Here is a 9,652-nt window from a genome sequence, read left to right as displayed (position 1 = left end):
TAAGACACGGGAGCGGAGGACATCAGAGAGCCTACCCGGATCGGACAGGTTTGGTCCTCCGGCAGACGGTCTACCTTGCGTCGGTCCCGGCGACGCCGGGTCTTTCCTGCTGGGTCCTGTATTGGCCAGTTCGTTCTGTCGCGTCCCATCGGAAACGAGACTAGGACCTAAATGCAGGAACTCTGAAGACGCAAGGTAGTTCAAGAAGAGACACGTTTATTATATGCAGAGGTAGGGGATCGAGCAGGCAGTCCGGTGCAGCAGCGGTAATTCGGACGTCGGGCGAAGAGAGCAGATGAGTGGACAGGCAGGAGTCGGTACACGGGAGAACAATCAACGCAGGCAGAAGTATCAAAGGATTCAGGCTTACAAGGTTGATCGGAGAACAGACGAAGGTCGGCACACACAGGTTCAACCAGGGATACCGGAGCGCACGAATGAGACATGAAGATCATACGAACTGGCCCCGGCCAGTTGTCATCGCGGTCATATAAATCCACAGCCTAATCAGGCTGCATGAGGCGCAGGTGTGCACCTTCCAATCAGCGCACCTGCGCGGACACCCGCACAGCTTGTGCTGAAGCGGCAGGATCATGACAGTACCCCCCCCCAAAGGCACGGCTCCCAGACGTGCCTAAACGAAAAAACAGACAATAATTAACACAGGCAGGGGTGGGCGGAAGGGGGTCCAGAGGAGGGCACGCCCCCCCCCCTGAACCCCAGACTGGTGGCCATCCAGGCCACCAAACACGAGCCGTCTGGGTGGACAGGTCAGGAGGACGACCCGGACGCCAAGCACCAGGGTCCCCACAGGGCGATTCGGGCGGACGACCTCTGTGAGGAACCAAAGAAGCAGGCACCAGAACGAGGCAGGCCACTGCTCCGGACGAGAACCTCCCACGCTGTAGTTGCCAAACAACCAGGGATTAGTCGCCACCGAGGCTTGGTCAGTAGGCAGCCGTGGATTGGTCACCAATGAGGCCAAGTCATGAAGCGGCTGGTAGCCATCTGGAGCGAATAGGATGATGGAGAGAAGGACCAGAGCCATGACCGCCACCATTACCATCCTGAAGTCTCTCCAGCTCCGGGGTGGCTCATCAGAACTCCCCAGCTCTTGTCGGACAGCAACGTGAGAAGGCGGCGACGCCATCGCCCCCTCCTGGACAGCAACATGAGAAGGCAGCGACGCCATCGCCCCCTCCTGGACAGGAACGTGAGAAGGCGGTGACGCCATCGCCCCCTCCTGGACAGCAACATGAGAAGGCGCCGACGCCATCGCCCCCTCCTGGACAGGAACGTGAGAAGGCGGCGACGCCATCGCCCCCTCCTGGACAGGAACGTGAGAAGGCGGCGACGCCATCGCCCCCTCCTGGACAGGAACGTGAGAAGGCGGCAACAGTACCGCCCCCTCCTGGACAGCAACGTGAGAAGGCGGCGCCAGTACCGCCCTCTCCTGGACAGCAACGTGAGAAGGCGGCGCCAGTACCGCCCCCTCCTGGACAGCAACGTGAGAAGGCGGCGCCACTACCGCCCTCTCCTGGACAGCAACGTGAGAAGGCGGCGACCCCATCGTCATCGCCACCTCCTGGACAGCAACGTGAGAAGGCGGCGACCCCATCGCCACCTCCTGGACAGCAACGTGAGAAGGCGGCGACCCCATCGCCATCGCCACCTCCTGGACAGCAACGTGAGAAGGCGGCGACCCCATCGCCTTCACCATCTCCTGGACAGCAACATGAGGCGGAATCGGGTCGGTCCCCACTGCTACGTGAGCTTGCAGTGCATCCGTTGAAACAGCAACGTGGGCGTGGCGCGGTGGCGAATCCGTTTCTAGGGCAACGTGAACGAGAGTCGGCAGAGAGTCAGTCGAAACTGACACGACATGAAGATCATACGAACTGGCCCCAGCCAGTTGTCATCGCGGTCATATAAATCCACAGCCTAATCAGGCTGCATGAGGCGCAGGTGTGCACCTTCCAATCGGCGCACCTGCGCGGACACCCGCACAGCTCGTGCTGAAGCGGCAGGATCATGACAAGCAGTTTTATGTTTAAAACTTTGTAGAGTGATGGAACAAGATCCTATTCCATTTTCTTGCATTTGATCTCTTTGCTTGACTTATCTCCAATTTAACTCCCATCTGTCATGGAGTAAACCCAGAAATCAGCGAAGCAAGTGAAATACTAACTATGTGATGCAATTCTAATGTGTGAGGAAACATTATGAGATCATTGGCTTATCCTAATGATGAGCAATAACACTGATGACAAGCAGCAGCTCGCATGCGTCCTAATGACCACCATTTTGTAGAGAGACAACCTATATTTCTTTTAAACCTGTTACACTACAGCCGTTATTCACGGATTTGTTTTGATTCCTTGATTGTTGCTATCATTGCTCAAAAAGACGATTGCTGTTTGGTCTATATATCATGTCTACTGTTTTCCTCACGCTGCAAACAACCCAAACATTTGGATTCTTTTGCTCATCCTGACAAGAATGTTTGTGTCAAGCGACACGTCGTTGTTTGCCCTGAAATTGCTTACACTGACAGTAAACCAAGGTTTTTATTATTATTATTATGATCCAACATGAAAATGAGAGCAAACCATCTCTTTGGTATGATTTTCGGTGAGAGAACATTGAGGGGCAATTTGAGGAGTTCATTATAGTTAGGAGGACTGGCAGCAGTGGATGTGGGTGAGAAATATGTTGCCCGATGATAAAGATGGTTGGCTCAATTTTTGCTCTCTTCGTTGTCTGCTTAATGGCTGCTGGTTGCTGATTGTTGCACTACTGTCTGTTATCTCTTATTAGACAGACCACATTACATGGAAGGGATGCGTTTTATCTTGCTAAAGAGATAATAACTAAAGATTGTGGATCCAGATTTGCTGTAATTGCGATTGCTAATTTTCTCTCGTTTTTTGAAATGTTGTAGTAGTTTATAACACACTGACAGCAGTTTCATTTGTAACCATGTGTGACTGCCTGAATGTTGCAACACGCATTACTGCAAAGGTTTCCATTAGCGTAGTGGAAAGATAACCAAATACAGCGGGAGTACAAAAATTGAATGCCTGTTTGCTGATAGAATTTAGAATTTTATTGTGAAACATGTGGGGACGTAACGCGGATATATTACTTTTTATTGTTTCCATAGAAATTGTTGAGTCTCTACAGTGCCTGTCCACCCAGTCCTGAAAAGGGTATTGTAGCCAAGCAAATGTGCACATTACACAGACAGACACTACTTTGGACTACTTTACACAAAGCAAACAGGACTGTACAGTATTTGAGTGTTATTCGATGCACGGTTTCGTGTTCCAACAATGTTAGCGTCAAATGAACTCCACATACTGTACATGATTTCAGCATAAAGAATTGCACAGGGCTGGGGTGTTCATGATCTGTGATATGTCTGCTTGCAACATTCACAGTTTTTTATTGTCTTTAATCTTAGGGTACTCGCTTCTTTTTCTTTTCTTTTATTTTTTTTCTTTTAAACTCTGGGCATTGCTTCGTCTAGCCGGTGGAAGCAAGCAACTCACCGCTGAAAAAAGTCAGTAAGAACATCCTGGCGAGATCATCCAACGATCTGGTCGGGATTCTAATGAACGCTTGTGTAAATGAAATGTAACGTTTTCTGCTCCATGTGCAGCATGCCAGTGAGATAGAATGGCCTGGTGATGGAAGGCGTTTGAAGGTGAGAAGAACTTTTTTTCCAGAATTGGAAGCCATTATGGGATTTAGAGGTCATTTATAATAGCGCCAAGTAGAGATTCCTCTCAAAAGTACGATAAATTCTTGTTCAATTCACCCCTGTCCCTTGAAAAAGATAAGGAAAAGACAACCACCAAATGAAGTTAAGCTACACATAAAAGTTCAACTTCATCAGGAATGAAGTGTCTTCTGGATTTTTAAAGAACATTCTCTCTGTGTCATACAGAGGGGGGTCTGCAGAGTTTGTCAGGTTTCTATTGACTTTCCATTCATCCTGCTGCGGGCACTTGTAGCTCTAATCAATAGACTGTAATGCCTCTATTATAATCCCTCACTAGACTTAAGATTCCATTGATCAGCAGGTCTTTAGGTTCTAGTGTTGAGCTGCGTGAGAGACAAGAACATTTTTATGTGGTGCGTACAGAAAACCAAGCTGTAATAGAACTGTGTGGGAAAGCTTTACCTGTGGGACGGCGTGTTCAACTTTCACTCAAGCTTTGAACGTGTGCTCTTTTCATAGAAATTATAAGAGGATAGAAAAAGCATCAATCAAAACTGTTTTGTACTTGAAATGCATCTGAGCTTTGGAGGCTCCTGGAAGTTTTTTTGTTGCTGTTCTTGTTTTTATCAAGCATATAACACTGCCTCTGTGAGAACTGACAACGATCTTGTGTGCTTTTAGTTCAGTAAAATAAATGTTTAAAAACAATTGTGAAGCAGCACTGTCTTGATAGTATCATGAGCGGGGTTGGACCACTGCCAGGAGGGCTCGGGCCACCTCTAACACTCATCACAGCTGTTACACATTCAGCATCTTAATTGACCATCTATTTATTTTGGAGTTTTTGCCACGAGCATTTGCCAGTTCATTGAGTTTGCACTGTGTTACCGTGTGCGGACACTACTTCTGCAATAAAACCCGCTGGACATTATGCCTTTGTCTCGGACTCCTGCATTTGGGTCCTCCCCCGCACCGATGGCTCAAGACAGAATGAACTGGCCAGACACAGACCCAGCGGACTCAAAGGTGAATTACATTCCTGTCCTGTCAGCGACCCTTCCACGGGCACCTGACGACTGCGTCTCAGCGGCGACAACCCATCCATGGCCGCCTCATTTTCCTGTTTTGGCGGCTACAGCGAACGGTTCCCGGCCGCGTCACGTCGCTGTTTCGGTGGCTACGGCGAACAGTTCCTGCCCGCGTCTCGTTCTGGTTTTGGTGGCTACGGTGACCGGTTCTCAGCCGCTTCATGTTCCTGTTTCGGCGGCTACGTCGAACGATTCCCGGCCACTGCACGTTCCGGTTTCAGCGGCTACGGCGACCAGTTCCTGGCTGCTTCGCGACCAGGCCTCGGTGGCGACCAATCCCCGGCTGAAGAGGGGGCCGGCTCACCTTCCACCCTACCCTGGTCATGTTTTTTTTTGGTGTGTTTTTTTGTTTTGGCCCGTCCGCACCTTAGAGAGGGGTTTTGTCATGGGCGGTGCCACATGTGGCACTCGTCACTGCTGTTGCGCATTCGGCATGTAAAGTGACCATGTATATATGTTGGAGTTTTTGTCACGGGTATTTGCCAGTTTATTGAGCTTGCACTGTGTTACTGTTTGCAGACACTACTTCTGCAATAAAAACGCCTGGACATTATGCCTTTATCTTGGAGTCCTTCATTTGGGTCCTGCCCGGCATCGATGGCTCGTGACAGATGTTTCTACAGTATGTTTCTTACCCTTATACAACAATGTGGTTTGTGAATAGTAGATTTCCTCTTGCCAAAGTCTGTATTCATGTTTGCCAGGCTGCCATGGGAGCCGGGAACATAGTGTAATTTTATGTGATGCATTTCATATTAATTACTTTCGACTAGAAATAACATTATCTCGTTGGGTTTTTGGAAGGGATGTCAATTTTTTTCTGCCCTGTGTTTAAAAAAATGTGTAAACATGGATTATCTTGGCATAGGATACTTTGGAGACATTTCATAGCGTATCAGATACACAGAGCAAAAACTCTTAACAAAAAAAAAAGAAAAAAAAATCCATAGGGAAGGCTAAGGCAGCTGGCCTCGCTACTTGAGGTATGTATATAGTGCTTATTTATGTTTATGTTTATGTTTATAAAGGACAATGCAACCTGGTGTTCAGCGAAGTAGTCTGAAAGTCGCATTTGTTTGAGGCAGTAATAATTCAATGTGACTGTTAGAACTCCAGGGCGAATGTGTGAATATATGACAGGATCTTGTTTGCTGACTTACTCCAGCGGCAAAATCCACAGCAAACGTTTCCTGTTTCTTCCTTCTTGCTGCACCAATCTACCTTTCACCTACATAGCTGTAGTCAATGAATCCACTCAAACTTTTCCTCTTTTCCATGAGTCTCTCAAGATATCTTTCTGACAGGGTAATTCAAAACTAAGCATGTGATGGCCCCTTTTCCAACAACAAGCCCAGGAACTTTTTAGATCCTGGTTGCAAAAGGTCCCTGTGGCCCATGTCTCTCCATCCTAGAACTAAAAAGGAGAATTGCAGGCTATAAATACATATACTTGTGATTATTGCATCCGTCTCTCCTTCGCTGGATCCAAACCAGTAACTGATGACTGAAGCATCCACCAATTTCCTTTCAATCACCTGAAATGACCAACTCTTCCATTCCTTTCATTATCTCCCAAATAAGACACTTAGTCCAGCCTTGTCATCATCCTTTGTAGCTGCTCATTTCCTCCAATTTCTCCTTCTCCATCTCCTCCATTGTTCTCCAACACCTTTCTGTGGTGACATTAATTACGGAGATGAGCATGCAATGCCACTGCTGGCTTTAGCATCAAATGTGGAGCCCGATGAAGTGTTTTATTACTTATTAAGGCCAAGGTTGATTTCCTCTCGTCATTACATGCGGCACGTCCATAGAGGAGTTCATCTTTGTCTAGTACCTCAACCAAGCCAATCATTTTGAGATTGTCTTTGTTTCCTCGATTCACTTATGATATATGGTTGACTTTCTTGTGTACGTGAAATATACATGAACAAATATACAATATTAAATGAATATAAGAAGTCACAGATGAAGTAACCAGAGACAGGTATTACTCTATACATTGCTTTTAACGGATGCAGAAGCAGGGGGAAAAATCAATTATGCTTAGAAATAGCAAAAAAGCGGAGATGTAGGTCTGAGCAAAACAAACGAAAAGGGATTACGACTTGCTACATGAATGAAAGATGGTTAGTCAGTAGATGTCCATTGGAGAAACTGATTCTGTGTGGTGCATCAATCTAAATTCTTTTCTCCTAAATGACAGAAGCGTCTATAATCCTTTCTCTCTACCCCGAGGCCGAAAAATCACCTGCCATCCACAAAGTCACTGTCCATCCCAAAGGAAAACATTCATTACAAGCTGCCTTACATTCCGTCTCTGACAATAACCTTGAAACACAGTCCACTCTGCCAAAAACGGTTCTATCCAGCAGGATGGCTGGGTAAATTGAGTAAATGTCAAGTGGATTCTGTTCCTCCTCCCAGAAACACAAAGACGTAGTTTTGTGAATGTGACAAGGACGAGCCGATGTCACATGGGAACATAAAGTGGTTGTGTGTTGATCTGATGTAAAGCCAAGGGAATCAAACATCACAAGCAATGATAGACAACATTCAGGAAATGATTCTTACCTTTGAAGAGTACTGTTGTTGTTGTTTTTTTTTTTGTTTGGAATGTTCTGAGAAAAGTCGTGACAGATGATATTTGACAAAGCATGGGTTCATCTGTTTTCCAGACCACTTGCCCTGGTCAGGACTTCGCGGAGCTGTAGCCTGTCCCAACGGATTTTAGACAAAAGGCTGATTACACACTGGATTGGTAACCTGTCAATCATAGGGCAAAGAGAGAGCAACAACGTTTCACTCTGGCACTGAGTGGGAACCCAACCCACACTACCTGCATGAAATTCAGGTGAGGTAATCGCGACATGACGACACCTGCGATGTGAACAGAGTATTTATTATGTTGAAAATTAACAATCACTTATGAATAGCTGATATTTGTTCATACTGATTACTAATGACATGGGAAAGAAAGTGTTGCCTTAGAATTACATCATTACTCCAAGGCGATTTAATATTCCAACAACTTTCTTATCATACTGCAAAAAAATCTGATGTTCGCTATATAGCAGACACAGCAACTTCGATGAGAATACACACACACATACCATCACAGACCCTGTCTTTTGAACTTTGCGCTAATCAATTTCCAGATGGCCCAGAGGACACAATATCGCTGATTTCCCAAAACAATTTGAAATGTGAACTCATAAGACCACAGCACATTTTCTTTCCACTTCTTCCATCCATCTCAGATGATCTGTGAGAGGCCAGCGGCGTTTCTGTATGTTGTTGATGTATGGCTTTTGCTTTGCATGGTAGAGTTTTAATTTTTATTTGTAAATGTACCTACAAACTGTGTTAACTGTCAATGGTTTTCAGAAACGTTAATGTTTCCACAACTCAATACTCTTTACACAATGAGGACTGTTTTCAATGCAGTGTGACTTAAGGGATCGATTCTCACAGGTATTCAGTGTTGGTTTTTGGCCTTGCCACTTACGTGCGGACATTTTTCCGGAATCTCCGAATCTTTTGACGACATTATTGAACATAAATCCCTTTATTCCTTGCAATTATACACTGAGAAATGTTTTTCTTGAACTGTAGAACTGTCTTTTCATGCAGTTGTTCACAAAGAAATCCGCCCCCCCATTCTTGCTCATATAGATATCAGTGTTCAGTCTTTGAGTGAATATAGATGTCTACAAAACCTGAATGACAGTACTGTACATCCTTTTTTCTCTACCTTTCACAATAATCATGGGCACATGTAACAATTTCTATATTTAATAAACCTTTCAATTTTTGTTTCTTCTAAATATGTTGACTCAAATGAAATGCATAACAAATTATTGAGATATTTGCATGGTTATAATGCTGTCTCCGATTATGTTACCACACTTCATATGACGTTCCAAAGCTCAGCAGTGGGGACCCTAACATGAAATCTAATTTTCTACCTCATGTGTAATGGGAATATTGCACAATTTACAGAAGGGTGCCAGTTACATCTATGCAGGCAATTCACAGAGCAGCTAATTTCATGCCTTGTATTTTTCAGTGACGCATGACCACTTCACAGTTGAGGACCATGTGATGAACTACATGTTCTATGATATTTCTGTTACCTGGACGCACATTGGTGGTGCTTGTGCTATGGTATGCAGGAATATCCATATTACCATTGACTTTCAAACAGTATCGCTCATCCACAGAGAGTGAAAGGAAACCAGGGGGGACACAGTAATGACAGTTGTTTTGGGTTTTTGACGAAAAAAGATGTAAATGACTTGGCACCCAACAAAAGAAAAAGCAGTCCAGCACTTTCCTCGTCTTAAATAAAGAACCACATTATGGCGGGAAGTACTTCAGTTCGCCTTATCCTTTTTCCATCTGCCTGTACACTACACATTTGGGGGAAACAATTGGAAACAATTTTAATTGAGTTATAGCTGTACATGTTGCGTTTCCTCATCAAAACCAAATGTTATTAGAAGTGAATATTTTTATTTGTTTTGCTCCCAAGGACCCTCTACAGCTGTGAATTGAAAGTTAGCATTGGGTGTTTTTTAAACTTTGTAGTTGAACTCTCTTTTGTGTCAACTCATTTTTTCACTCCAAGGTAATCATTTGTGGAACACCATGACCTTGATGTATGATATTGCACGTCCTTATCTTTATATTTCAGTTTACTGTACAGCACTTCATTCCACATAATATGGGAGTAAAAATATATTTTTTGGTGAATGTGGCATGAACTTGAGGTCCAAATCTTGTGTTCTTCATATATGGAGCAACGGACAAGAGGTCCATAATTCCAGGATTTACAAAA

This window comes from Syngnathoides biaculeatus, chromosome 23 (assembly GCF_019802595.1).
Source record: "Syngnathoides biaculeatus isolate LvHL_M chromosome 23, ASM1980259v1, whole genome shotgun sequence".
NCBI classification, from domain to species: Eukaryota; Metazoa; Chordata; class Actinopteri; order Syngnathiformes; family Syngnathidae; genus Syngnathoides; species Syngnathoides biaculeatus.
This window is presented reverse-complemented; position numbering follows the sequence as displayed.